Genomic DNA, 11,699 nt, shown 5'->3' on the forward strand with positions numbered 1-11,699 from the left:
CCCAGAGCTGCCCACCGCGCTTCAGGATGCAGCTTGAGCATCCAGGGCTGGTTCCTAAACCCACAGTGAGATGTAAGCCTTCCCTGCATGGATTCCTGGTTATTTCACATCCTCAGACACTTGGGTCCCTCCATGTCTTGTACTTTGGTGCTGGGGGAAGGAGCTTGGGCTGTGAACTTGAAATGAGTATGAATTCTGGTTCAGCAACTTCCTAGCTATGTGACCTCGGATCCTTTAATAGGAGTCTTTCTCGCCCCCGTCTGTAAAATGGGCTAGAAGAATATAATTTCGCTGTGAATGTTAGAACTAAGACAGACAAAAACACCCCCCACGAGCGAGGGATTGATAGACAGAAATTATTCACATTAAGATGCATTAATTTATTTCCCACTAGAACATAAATTCCCAGAGAGTTAAGCTGACAACATCTATTTTCTTTTTTGCATCCACCTTAGTCATCAGCACAGAGCTGGGAATACAGAACTCTTTCAAGCAATACTAGCCAGACCCTGGAGAAACTGGAGGAATCAGGATTTGCTCTCGTCTCCTTGGCAGCCGCCCTGTCTGGGCCGCCTGGCACCCTGGAGTCAAAGGTTCCCGATCACAGCCCTTTCTGCTCATCGGCCTGCTTCCCCATCCCAAGAGCCTCCGTACCCCCCTCCCCTCACCCTGCACTCCTCACAGAGGGCGTGGTTTAGGGCAAAGGCAGGAAGGACCTCAACTGCAGGTAGAAATGAATACTGAGAGCTTCTCAAAGGAACAGGGATCATAAATCACCCTGAAGTTGGGAAGAAACCCCGGGAAGTCGTGCCACGCAAACCACAAGTCCCTTAACTTCTGTTAAGAAGTGGCCCCGAACCCCTGGAGCCCTGGCAGGAGCCTCCTTTCTCTCTGTTGCTTGGCATTTGGCCACTGTGATTCTGGCTGAACCCCAGCATCCCAGAGGCATGTGAAGACGGAACCCCCCGACACCCCGGCCCCAGAGGCGAGTGCAGCCTGGGCCTCACGTCTCCGTCGCCTTCCGCCTTCATTCAAACCCTGGGCGTCTCCAGGTTCTAAGCAGCGAAATGCAGGCAGACTAGGTGCCCTTATTCCGTCTTCCTTGCCTCCTCCATGGCTTCTCCTAGAATCCAGGCCGGAGACTGTTCATGTCTCAGGAGGGTGTCCCGGCCAGGGGTGACACAGCCTGTCCCAGTCTCTGGCCTCTGCGCTGCCTAGGGAAGGCTGGGGGCCGGGCCCTGGGGCCTGGGAGGAGAGAACCCCAGTTGCAGATGCGAGCTTGCGAAAAGCTTTGATGTTCCGAGCAGGGCTGGCAGGCGTGGGAAGTGAGACTTCTGTTCCCCGGAGCTCCCACAGGCAAAGCCTCCCGTGATCGTATAAGGCCTCAGCCCAGCCTCAAGGTGCTGGTGCGAGTCTGTCTCGGCCCAGAGGAAATCAGGCCAGAACCAAAGAATGCACTTGAATCAAAGTGGAAAATTAGACGCTGTGCAAGAGAAAGCTCTCCTCTCCAAAATATCTAAGCGTCCAAGTGCGCCCCTGTCTAGCTGGGACAGGAGCCATCAAAATGCAAATGTGGGTTTTGAGAATGCTAATGTTGGAATTGGAGAACAATACTGAGACAGACTTCTTGGGGCCGGAGAGAGGGCCCCAGGGCAGGATGTGGGAGGCAGGAGGGGGCAGGGATGAAAGGGGGAAAAGGAAGTAGACTGAAGGAGCCCGAGGGGAGAGAACGGCAGGAGTCAACTGAGGCTGAAAGAGGCCGGGCGGGCGGGAGAAGGGGAGCGCTGGGGGGACGGGCCAGAGGACCTGACCGCTGACGGCTGACCTCAGGCTGAGCGCCAGGGGAGGGGCGGGGGAGCGCAGGGAACGGCTCCGAGCGGCAGCCCGGGGGGCGGAGCATCAGGACGCGCCGGGAGTCTGGGCTTGGACTTGAGGTCAAGGCCTGGCGAAACAGACAGAGGGACCCGTGTTTCTGAAAGGGCAGTGAAGCCAGGAGACGTGCTCTGCTTGGGTGCAGCTGGCCGGCAAAGCAGGGAGTGAGGGGGCCTGGAGAGGGGGCTTGAGAGCCAGGTGGGGGCCAAAGCCAGGCTTGGGTTGGTGGGTGAAGGCAGGAGCTACCTCCCCAGGTTTAAATTTGCTCTGGCCACTGTGGACAGGTTGCTTCCTCTCCGGGCCTTGCTTTTGCATCTGTGAAACGGAGGCCATCAATGCTGGGAGGACGGAGTAAGTCCACACCGAGCCTGGTCCAGTGCAATGCCTTGTGATGTCTGTTGTCAGTACCACAGACTGAGAAACCGAGGCTCAGGAAGGCCTGATGACATGTGCGACTCAGACCACAAAGGAGCGGTGCAAACTGGATCCCAACTCGACGGTCAGACATGTGCCAGTCCACCCGCCTGTCCCCTGGTGTGGAAAACAGACCCCGGACGTGAGCCATGGGACCCCAGGGAGGCCAACGAGTGGTCCATGACGTGAAGCCCGGAGCCAGCGCAGAAATGGGAGCCTGGAGTCTGGAGCGGAGGCGGCCGAGAAGGAACCAGCTTGGAGTGGGGCTCACACAGAGGGTGGGGTCGACTCCTGAGTGAGGCAGGAGGGAAGGGGACGGGGCACAACCACTGAAAGAATGACACAGCGGTTGAGGACAGGACATAAACTGGTTAAAACCCCGACTAGGCTCAAGATGGCAAAAGATCAACTCCCAGCGGACCTGGAGGCCCAAGATGGTGGAAGATTTGACCTCCAGGAGACCTTGAGCTTCATAATGTGTTCATTGTCACGTATTAGCAGTATTGGCCCTCCCACAGGCCCCATGGTAGCTCCCAGGCTGACCATAAAAGGTCAAAAGTGGGCGGGGCCCAGTTCCTGGGAATCCCAGCCCCTCCCCCAAAGTAGCCGGAATAACCCTCCCACTCATTAGCATATAAAATAACTGAGGCTGTAAAAAACGAGCCCCCCCCCCCCGCCCCCGCACCTCATGGTTGCTCTCTGGCCTTCGGAGACGGTCTGCTCTCGGTCTATGGAGTGTGCAACTCTCTGAATAAATCTACTTTTACTCAACTATGGCTCACTCTTGAATTCTTTCCTGCCCAAAGCCAAGGACCCTGACTTGATGGGGCGAGTCCCAGGGTCGCGCCTGGGACCTGGGACATGGCCATCCTCTCCCGCCCCATTTTCCTGTATCACTTTTCTGTGGTTTGGGGACCTGTTCCCTTGCCATTTCTCAGCAGGGCCACCTCCAGCCCTGGCCCAGTTATAGCTCAGGCAATCACTGTGCCACAGCTGTGTCCCCACCCAGATCGTGAGTTCCAGGAGGCAAGGGTCGTGTCCCATACCTGCCTCGTGTCCTCCAGGGCTGTGCACAGCACGGGATGAATGGTTGCCCAATGGGTCCCTCCTTCAGAGATCAGAAGGGTCTGTGGCACCAGGCTCTGTGTTCAGAGGCAGGGAAACACAGATGTTAACCCACCTCCTCGTCTGGTGAATGGAGGAAGATGAGAAAGAATGAATGGAAACTGGGAAGGGCCAGCCCCCTCTGCTCACTGCTTTACTGACCTCGTCGATAGCACAGAGTCAGCCCCCCAGACACCTGCTGTCTCTTCGGCACATGCTGGGCTATGCTGGCTGCAGGTAAGTGGCTGCTGCCGGAGCCTCAGAACCATGAAAAAGTGCTACCTCTACAGAAAACGGGATGCACCGCCCTGCTACACACACTGCAGGCAGGGAGGTCCCAGAGCCATTCGCATCCTCTCACCTAGACTCCCCTGGGACCCAGGACTGCCGGGAGCTGAGGGTGGCCGGAGGCAGGGCGAGCTGGGCTGGTCCCAGGTGTGGAGCTCACCGGTCCCGGAGGCAGCGCACTGAGGAGACACTGAGACTCCCACCACGGGGAGCCTGCCAGCGGAGCACAGGGCTCAGCCGCCCAAACATCTCCCTTCTCGGGTGGAGACATACCCCACCAGAGTCAGCGGAAGGATTCCATGAACACGCTGGCTAAAGAGGGAGCTTTGTGAAGTAATGCACACATTTTCTCGGGTAGACCAGGCTCATTTCGTATGGGGTTAACCACAGGGAGCTGGTGAGACGGTCCCTCTTCAGTGGAAATACCACAGACTGAGGCTGTGTGTTGGGGGGGGGGAACAGGGAAACTGAAAGTGGATCAGGCCAGGGCCTTTCCGGGGCCCACAGGAAGGACAAGCAGAGAGACAAGACGGCCCCGAGCAGGGACTGGTGGGACTCCCGGGAGTCGGGTCTACACAAGCGCCTGGTGACACGGACCCACCAGCTCTGCCCGCGAGGCTCCACAGCGCAGGCTCCGAAACGTCTCCGTGTCGACTCCAAGGGGCGTCAAAGGACCAGGAGCACTCCCTGTCCTGGAAGCCAGTTCTAGAAAAAGGCCGAGGTCCCCTCCCAAAGGGCCCATGAAGGCAAGGACGTATGGTGACCAGTTCCCAAGCAGCGGGACGGTGAGAGAGGATACAGGTACATTGTAGCCTTTCAGCCCTGGGATCCCGCTGGGTGGCCAGGTTCCAGAGGAATGGGAACCAGTACAAGCACACACAGATCACATCTGGTACAACGTCAGTCGGTATGGAAAGGGCTGAGTTTCACACTCTCACATGCACTTTTTACTGGGAGAAAATGGGGAAAAAATGAGAAACTGAGCTTTGACAATAGACCAGTGTTGACGAACTCTCTTCAGTTTGATGGCTTCCTGCTCTTCCCCACCATCATCTTCTCTTCCCCACCAGCGTCATCTCTTCCCAACCATCATCCTAACCTAGGTTTCCATCATCTCTCACCTCCCACCCTATCTCCTCCGTCCCACTCTGTCTCCCCCTCCTCTACCTCAGTTAACTCATGCCCCATGCCTCAGTTGGTAATATTGTAAAAATAAAAACTGGAACATCTTCCTCTTAAAACCCTTCAGTGGTTCCCCATGGCCCTCAGGATCAAGACCAAAATCTCTAACCTGTTCTCCAAGGCCCTGCAGCACCCCGGCCCCCCTCCCCTCTCCGCTGTCCCAGCTGCGCTGGCTTTCTCTGGCTCCTTCAGCATGAGGGAGCCTTCCCGTCACAGGGCTGGTGTACACACCAGCAGGACCCTCCTGCAGCGTTCAGATCAGTTTGTAATCATATGTGTATGGTTGTTTGATCAGCAGCTGTTTAATTGGGGTGACTGGCGGTTGTATCAGTCTTTCTCCCTTGAACGGTAAGCTCTCTGAAGACCGAGACCAGAGTCAGTTTTGCTCCCTATTCTGGTCCCCGTGCTGGACAGAGCGCCTGGCACACAGCAGATGGTTAATAAATGTTTGCTGAGTAGATAAAGGAATAACCTAATGGAGCCAGTTCATTTCACAGATGCTTCAAAGCTCAAAAGCACTGGGGCCAGATGAGGCACCCAGGGCTTGGAAGGGCAGTGACCTGACAGAGATGACATGGTTTAGCCATCGGGGAGCTGGGACATGGTTCTGAGTATGACCTCCTCTCCTCTTCACGTCATTTTGACTCAGCCATTTGGTGGTGGTGGTGGCGGTGGGGTGTGTGTGTATTCAGTGGAGCTGATGGCAGAGCCAACTTCCAGATCACAGCCAAAGAAACAGCACTCAGAAAGGTCTCCTGTCATGTGTCACACTTCCTTGCTGTAGCATCTTTCTCTTTTAGAAATAACCACAGCTGGTTCCCAGACCTCATTGCTAATCCAAAGAAACTACAGTATAAAAAAAAGAAAAAGAGAAAAAAACCTTCCATGTTTGAGAATGCATTTTTTAGTCCAATTAAAAATACGGGCTGAGCCTACTGCATACCAGAACAGACACTGAAATCAACAAAATATCAGAGCAGAGGACCAAACATTTTAATTAAATGGACACAGTGGACTCTGCTGTGTGGCAGACAAGGCTGTAGCCGGTGGTCTCAAGGGCACACTCATCAGGAAGCTCCGGAAAGGAGCTCTCCTGTTTGCCCTCGTGCTGCTGGGCTCGTCATAACAGGTGCTCCATAAATATTTGTAGAAGGAATAAGTGAGTGGAACTTTCACTGGGCCGGAAAGAGTCCCTGACGGCAGAAGGAAGCCCACAGCACCCAAAGTGCCCTAGCCATCTGTTCTAGTATTCGTTTGCTTCCCTTGGAAGGCCCGTGATTTCACAGCACAACTGCTTAACAGAAGCAGATCAGAGATGGATTTGGTTACCGCTTGGCTCTTTGAATGTAGGTAACTTCCCTAACCTGTTTGAGCTTCCACAGCCTCATCTGTTAAATGGGTACAGTGATTCCTTCCTCTCCTGAAGAACATTTTTTTAATGAATTCAGCCCAGTACTTAGAGTGGCACAGGCACTGTGCTAGGCACTACGGATGTGGTACAAACAAACAAGCAAGAGAGCAAACAAAAAACAACAGAACTGGCTTCTGTCCTTTCTAGTGGAGGACATCTTAAGAAAATAAATAGAAATAAATATACAAAATTACAGTTTTGGGGGTGTGCTATGATGGAAAATCACAGGATACTTACTGTAAGAGAACAGCAGTGTGACCAACTCAAATCAGGATGCAGGGAGGGCCCAAGAAAGTGCCATTGATGCTGGGACCTGAAGGATGAGTTAGGAGTTGGCCAAGGGGGAGGTTGGGGTTGTAGTAAAGGGAACAGCAAGTGCAAAGGCCCTGAGGCAGGAAAGAACTGGGGGACGGGGGAGTGGGGATTGCAAGCAGTCCAGGAGAGACTGACAGGGATAAGGCTGGGTAGGGAGGGAGGCAGATGATTCTCAAAAGGTTTTAAGGAAGGGAATGGCTTGATTCTACGTTAATAAAAGCCCTTGGGTTGCCGGGCTGCCGGGTGGAAAATGGTTTGGGACTGAGGACAGGAACCAAACCTCAATGTTCCTCTGGGTGTTGACTTTTATAAAAACCAGAATCTTAGGGGTGATCGGGGCCCAAACCTCTCATTTTAAAGATGGCAAAAAACGAGAACCACAGCTGTGAAGAGACAGCCAGGCTTCCTCGTATTTATTTAGCTGTGAACAGGGACTCTGATACCTCTTTCCAGCACTTCCTGCACCCTTTATGGGTCTGTGGCTCTTTTAGTGCCTTCTGCAACTGGGGGAGAATTAACTGAAGGGCGCTGGAGCTCCAGGGTAGCCAGGAACCGGACTGTCCGGGGCTTCCCAGGAATGGGCTGCCAGGGATGGGTTCCCAGGGATGCGCCCCGAGCCGGCCCCCGAGCTCCTGGCAGCTCCCAGCAGCTCACGCGCTGCCATGTAAACTTGGGGCCCGAGGCCCTGAGGCAGCCTCCCTCAGAGGTGGCTCAGCCCTTTCTCTTCACTTCCCTCCCGGGCCCTACCTGCCTAAACACACGGCCGGAGCCTCCCGGCTTCGCCCACGCGCTTCGCCCCCGCCCGCGGGACAGGAAACTAGCGGGGACAACCACCCGCCGCGCCTCCCGCGGACCCCGCGGCCCGGATAGCAACCGGCTAAGCGGCGCTGCGATTGGCTGGCTCGGCTAAGCGGCGCTGCGGTTGGCTGCGCCCGGCTAGCGGCGCTGCGATTGGCTGACCCGGCGCAGCGGTGCCCCGATTGGCTGGCCCGGCAAAGCGGCGCGGCGCTCGCCCAATCGCGGGCCGGGCCGGGCCGCCGCCGGGCCTGGCGGCGGGGCCGCGGGGAGCGGGGTTTGACATGCCTGTGGTATTTGCTCAGAGGGGCATGACCACTTTGGGCAAGTCTTTAAATGTGAGTCAGCTTTCGGCCGATCCCTGGGAAAAATTCCTTCGGTGTTGTCAGGCAGGGTTCGCTCGCTGCAGCTTTTTTTTTTTTTTTTTAAACAATTCAAAAGGGATAATCCACTGAATGGGGAAAGGCATTCGGACGGGTCCCCGGCTCCTCTGGCAGTGCTGGGGGCCAGGCACCCCACCCCGGGCGGCGCCCCCGCCGTGCGGTGCCCCAGGAGCTGGTGGTCAACAGGGTCGGGGAGCCTCCCTCCCCTCCCCGCGCCCCCACCCCGGTCTCCAGCAGGGCGCACAGTGCGGGGCGCACCGACGGCAGTGTGAACAGTGCCCCCTGGAGTTGTGCGGCGCATCTCCCGCAGCGTGGGAAATGCCTGACCGCCTCTTCGCGGTCCTGCCTTGGCCCATCTCACTGTGGGTCATCTCCACACATCTCTAAGCATCGGCAGAGTCAGAGGCAGCCGTCAAGGAAGTGAACTGGTCTGGAAGGGTGGACACGTGGGGTGCTCTCCTAGCTCGCATTCCCTAATTGCTTGGGCAAGTCAGTTCTGCACCCCGGGCCTCAGTTTCCACATCTGCAGGATGAAGCCGTTGTTCCAGAAGGGGCCTTCCAGGGGCGTTGGAGTCCTGTGAGCGTAGCTGCGCCAGGCCATCGCTGCAGCCCGCTCTGGCAGCCTGCACGCTTGGGGTGGACGGAGCCCTGGTGCTCGCCGCCAGCTCCAGCAGGACTCCACAGACGCTTCCCTAGTGGGCCCGGCTTTTCCTCCCCATATGTCATCTCAGAGACTCGCAGCAGACAGGGCTGGGAGCACAGAGTGGGGAAAAAGACCAAAAAAGGCCGAGGGCTGAGGGAAATGAGCAGAAACTGGAGGGATTTATGTGCGATTTGATTTTAAATGAATGTCTTGTGCAAAAGAAGAGGCAACTTGGCACCTGTTGCTGGTGAGTTAATAGCTGAGGCACTCTCGGCAATAGGGATGCAGTGCTGTGAAGACCAGATTAGCTCATGTGGCAGCGGAGTTTTTAAGGTTGACCAGAGCGGGGCTGTGGAGTCTCTGCCTGGAATCTTTCAACAATCTGGTGGGCACCACACTGCTTCACTGAGGGGCTTTGAAATCCCGGCCATGTAAAACCATGGAAGCCCTCGGAACCCACGAGAACGTGGGACTGCTGGAGACTTGCGTGGGGGAAGCCCCGTGTGATAAAAGAGCCTCCCACACTGCTGCTAGCTCAGGGTGTGACCTTGGACAGGTCACTTGCTGCGGTAATCTCCTTCTTATTTGCTGCAGGAGGAGGCGTCAGACTAATGGACCTCTTAAAGCCCCCTCCAGCTCTGACAGTCCATAAATTAAATGCAATACTGTGTGGATCGTTGCTTTGAAAATCACAGGGCACTGGGGGGTGGGGGGTCCTTTTGGTTGTTACCTTTATGTGAATGGAGGTGACCTGAGAGTTCACTAAGCTCTGTGACTGGTTGTCAGTCAGGCCTTCTGCAGCCTACAGTCTGAGGTGGCCACAGGACCTTTGTTTAGCATCAGGGTTTGCTGTGGCCTGGGAATCAGTCTTTATCCTGTTCCTCTTGTCGGCCCCTCCCCTGCTTCTGCAGCCTGAGCCTGTGTTCTCACTCTGCCTTGGTTTCTCCACCTCCCCTTGCCTCTTCCATTCTCCCGTGATTCCAATGAATCGTGTGGTGTCTTTGCCAAGCTGGGATGCCCTGAATCAGAACTGCCAGTCTGGAGGAAGGGATACTGGAACCCAACTGGTTTGCCACCACGAATTTGGACCATACCTTTTTCTCCTGATTTGATCTCCCCCTTTTCCTGGTGGCTCTGAACTTCACAGAGATGGGGTGGTGGAGGGTGGGCAAGGAGTAGGTTGAAGAGAGAGAAAGAAGAAGGCAAGGGCCCATCATAAAGGAAAGAAAAAGACAAAAAATGGTTTTTTTTCTTTTAAAATTATTTCTACCAATTCACAAATAGAAAAAACCATCTCCGGTATGTTAAGGAGGGGCGGATGATCCCTGTGTGCTATGCCAAAGGGGCCTTCCTCGAGCCCGTGGGAGCCGGGTGGAGATCTTGGCTCTGCCTGGGCAGGTCAGAGCAGTCTCCAGAGGAGGTGACATCTAGGATGCTTCTTAGTGATGGAGAGGAATTTTTCCTGCAGCCAGAAGCACGTCTAGGCTGGGGGTGGGCACGAGCGCAGCAGAGCTGGGACAGTGTGTGGTGGGTGTGGGTCGCCTACAAAAGGCAGGTGCCAGGTGTGTGGAGAGTACAAGGTGCTTGGGTGAAGAGCGCAGAAGGGAAGTGGAAGAGAAAGACCATTCTTCTCTGGTGTGTTAAGGAATTTGGACTTTATTTGGCAGGAAATGGAAGCAGTCACAGGCTTTCCAATCTGTAGGAGAGATCCGTGAGGAAGACCACAGTTGAAACTTCAGGTCATTCAGTGAAATGCAGATCATGAAACGCACTTTGGAAATGGAGTGGATGAGGGTAGAATGGAACGGAAACCAGAAAGTCCCGTGCCATGAAATCCGTGTATCTGTGTGTGTTTGTGTGCTCCGGGTCATACTATAAAAGTCATGCTGAAATCCACTGGATTTGCAGACCTTCCTGGCTGCCTCAGGGAGGGTGGGCTGGAGGTGAGGGTCAGTCTGTTTATACAGCTGCAGGTGACCTGCCTGCCCTTCAAGTTCTGGAGAAGAAAATTGCTTCACTTTTGAAGGGAGTAGCTGATCTCATCCAAGTCCTCCTTCACAGAGGAAAGATGATAACATCGGCCCTGCAGAATAATGGAGGGGGCTGTTGAAGCGTTTGGTGGCTTGCTGCCTGGCAGGGCACTTGCTTAGCAGAACGCACAGCAGGGCTAGTGGCTGCTATCTCTGCTCCAGACCCGCGTGGGCCTGGCACAAATCATGATACGGTGACCAAAATATCACGGCATTTTCCCATTCTTCCAATGAAACGTTGCACACTTACCGTAACCAGCGTCTGGGGCCAGCGGATGTGTCCAGTTACACCATGTGATGGGTGTCCGGGTACCAGTTCTGCAAGGATAGGAGACCTCATTCCCCCAACGTGAGTAACGGCCTCACATGTAAAGCACTTAAGAAGGCCATTTCATAATGTCCGTGGTCAGTAATACCAGTGTCTTAACAGACCTGCGTGTGTGGGAGCCCTTGGGGGTGACGGAGTTCCTAACTGATACAGTCGTGGCACATCTCCCTTCTGCTGACTTCAGAAACACCAGAGCCACTGCTGCTGTGCGCCCAAGACAGGCCCGTGGCTTTAAGACTGGTTCTGAGAGTCCGTGTTTGCCCTTCCTCCAGCAGCTTTACGCGCAGGAGGGGCTCGCCTCCTTCCCAGAGTCCAGCCACGTGGAGAAGGCCGCTCCCTTGCCGTAATACAGCGTGGTCCAGGCGCCTGACTCTGTGGCTGTGATTCCGTACTGCACACACCCATACCCCTCTCTGCTCACCCCAACCCAAGCCGGTGCGTGTGGGGCAGAAAACAGTTCATTTGTACAGCTTCTTGGTTGCACCTTCAGGGTAAACACACTCACAGCTCTCTTGGACTCCATCAACCTTGCAGCTCCTTCCTATCTGATCTGGGATTTTTCGGTCCCTTCTTCCCAACTGATACGTAATCTGTCAGCAAGAGTGACCTGTCACAGTCAGGACACCGCTGTGTGCCAAGTCCTCTACTGGACACTTGATGTATTCAGCAAAATTCCAGGAGATATTTTGACCTCTCTTTACAGATAAAGGCACTAAGACTTGGATAGTGTTTAAAACTTCACATCTAGTTAGTGATCAGTTGAGTATCAAAGCCCAGTTTCTGGAGCCTGTAACCCATGCTCTGACCCCTGAGATAGACTGTCCCCTGATTCTTTTCAATACCTTCCTTGCACAAGAGCTGGGAACACCTTTCTCTCACTCTTTCATTCCATCTTGGGAAAACCGTGAACACCCACTGACCTCCCTAAGAGAGA

The 11,699-nt window shown here is 54.9% G+C and overlaps 1 long non-coding RNA gene across 2 annotated transcripts; it reads right to left on the reverse strand.

Moving 5' to 3' along the window:
* Window positions 1-408: 408 nt before the first annotated feature.
* LOC141575888 (uncharacterized) lies at window positions 409-7,468 on the reverse strand. Of its 2 annotated transcripts, XR_012503931.1 has the most exons (4): window positions 7,334-7,468; window positions 6,509-6,584; window positions 3,333-3,428; window positions 409-2,615 (listed from the first exon to the last, which is right to left on the reverse strand). It is a non-coding gene; the product is annotated as an uncharacterized LOC141575888 (long non-coding RNA). The 2 variants fall into 2 exon arrangements; XR_012503930.1 differs by having other exon boundaries at window positions 6,509-7,440.
* Window positions 7,469-11,699: the final 4,231 nt, after the last annotated feature.

The sequence above is a fragment of the Camelus bactrianus genome, chromosome 34 (genome assembly GCF_048773025.1).
Source record: "Camelus bactrianus isolate YW-2024 breed Bactrian camel chromosome 34, ASM4877302v1, whole genome shotgun sequence".
In the NCBI taxonomy this organism is placed as follows: Eukaryota; Metazoa; Chordata; class Mammalia; order Artiodactyla; family Camelidae; genus Camelus; species Camelus bactrianus.